Below are 2,500 nucleotides of genomic sequence, written 5' to 3'. Positions count from 1 at the left end.
GTAACATTTATGAATGTATTATTCCCTCCGGAGGGGGAAACTACTGCAGCATATTTTGAACAAAACCACCACGGTTTTCCACGAAAACAAGCAGCTAGCTTCAAGCTGTGTAGTTCATCCCTGCAGCAGCAGCAGCACGTTATGCATGAAGTAAAAATTAAAAAAGCAACAAATTTATGTTCAAATCCAGACACCGTTAGCATGCCATGGAAGCATGGTGAAGGTCAGCGTCGTGGTGCTGAATGGTGCTGGCATTTATCGCAAATCAGCAGCAGAGCATCATTGCATGTCGTCTGCAGCAGCGGCGCCACTCGAAGTGGCATGGACGCACTGCGAGCAGATCATCATCTATGGCCGAATGATTCCATTCCGCGAGCGATACGAAGCCCGACCAAAGAAACAGTGAAATTTAAACCACAAACTGCACTGGATTGCCGCATGATAACTGCCAGCGATGACCAGCACGGCCTGTGTGTGGCGCACATTACATCTGTACCGGAAGTGGAAGTGAATCGCTAGCGAGCGAGTTGGGCGCATTTTATCTCTACTTTGCGAAGCCTTTCACTGAACGCAGAGGTGGGAAAATTAATTTTCAACAATAGCATTCTGCGCGCATTACAATTACAAGGCTCATGGAAAAAATGTGACTAGCGAAAACAATTATCCGTGGCTTTCGTGGAAAATGGTACAATTTAGCTGAGTCGCTTCTTCAAACAAATCGAAAAGGACGATGGTTCTGGATTTGGCTTTGCATTAGTGTCGCATGAATGTTTCATCGTTGCTCGAGGAGGGGAGAGGGAGCTTTGTTTGTTTAATTACAACGATGAAAGAGAGTGCGGAAGATTCCATGAGGCTCGCAATTTCATCGCAATTCCGTTGTTCCGGTTATTTCAATTTAAGATGCATTCCAATTTGGGGTAGAATACAGTGCACTCAATGGACTGTGGTATTTGCTGGTTGGTATTCAAATAAAAATCCAGGAAATGGAAAGAATTCAAGGCCGTTCTCGCGGACTCAGTCAGCTGGACAATGGAATAATCAAATATTTCTGAACACATTCCTCTATCTATCTCTATATTACAATTATCTTAATTTACATTTTTTTGAAGCTGAAATTATAAGCTACCTAATGGAACAATGAGTTCCGAAGGAATTGCTTAATAAGCTGATAGCGATTTGAAAGCTACCAGGCGACAAGGAACACAAAAAACTTAAAAGACTTTCGAAGTGAACTTCATCCAATCAATTCCATTGTGAGGCATCCCAGAATCATGCCTGACATTCGTATTAAAAGATGCAGATAAAATTAAAAAGTACGACATCCGCTCGCTGATAGCTGGAAGACAAACTGAAGGCAAAACCCGGAAGCAAAAAAGAAAAACAAAACTCATCCAATATAAGCCCGGAATTGTTTCGCGAAACTCTGGTTCGTTCGATTGACGTACCTAACCCATTTCAACGCATACTACGCTCTGACAGTCGGCTGACGTGGAACTACGCTGAAGGAAATGTATGTACTTTTGTTTGTCAATTAAGCAGCAGGCTACTATGCTTTCGCCGTGCAGCGTCCGTCCGCAGTCCGTGGCAGTGACAGCCACCCAAGGAAGGAATTCCCTCCCCCCCCCCCTCCGTTTCCAGCGAACCGCCACCGTACACATCGGGACATGACATCGGGAGCAATAAAACTGCCAATAAAACTTCAAATGAAAAACTAACACGATCACAACATGTGCAACTGCAGTGTTATTGAATTCTGGGTGCATTTCTGGGTCGATGCCCATGTCATCACCTCCACCGAACTCGTCCCCGCACCTCCCCAGGTTTGTGCAATTGTTTGGGAGCTTATAGCTGTACCATGTTCCGGCATTGGATTCGCGCAATTCCCGTTCTTGGCTCGATGTAAGTTTTCCGATTGCAAGATTCCACTGCATGTCAGCTGTTGTTGTTGTTCTGTTGTTGTAAATCTAATTTCCTGTTATTTGACGTCAAGTTTAAGACGAGGAGAGACTTATTCATCTCCAACGGAACGCATGCTTCTCCTGGGCAACTATAGGGTGGAGAGTATTGAATATTTCAGAAGATCTTCTACAAGGGTTTTGCTTTCAATCGTGGGTGGGTTTTTCGTTAAAGACATTGAGTCTCGATACGCTTGGGTACGGTCGCCACCAAACTTCCTCCAGGGCTCCTCTCGAGGGGTTCTTGGGAAAATTTGTCCAATTGATACGGAGAAGGAAGAATGGTCTGATTGTTTATTCATGGATGCATTTTTGTCCCCTACCCCTGGCAGGAATTGGCAGGACAGAGGCACCGGCACAACCGGCCAGTCGTTGCCGTCCATTTTCATAAATTCAATAAAACGCTCCATTCTTCGGCGAATGGAAGGTCCTGTGACCCTGTGGCCCTGTAGATCGAACCCTGGCGTCTGGGAGTGTTTTTGGCGTTGAAGAACCGGCGATGGGGGGAGTGGAGAGCGGGAACATTGGGGTCGATTGAACAAAAG

General features: G+C 45.4%; 1 protein-coding gene across 1 annotated transcript in view; it reads right to left on the bottom strand.

Moving 5' to 3' along the window:
• LOC126572476 (neural cell adhesion molecule 1-like) overlaps positions 1-2,500 on the bottom strand; it is a 192,059-nt gene that overhangs the window by 16,966 nt on the left and 172,593 nt on the right. The gene's annotated exons all lie outside the window — the stretch shown is intronic.

Source organism: Anopheles aquasalis, chromosome 2 (genome assembly GCF_943734665.1).
Source record: "Anopheles aquasalis chromosome 2, idAnoAquaMG_Q_19, whole genome shotgun sequence".
Taxonomy (NCBI): domain Eukaryota; kingdom Metazoa; phylum Arthropoda; class Insecta; order Diptera; family Culicidae; genus Anopheles; species Anopheles aquasalis.
Note: the sequence above shows the minus strand (reverse complement) of the source record. Positions and strands in the feature narration are given on the sequence as shown.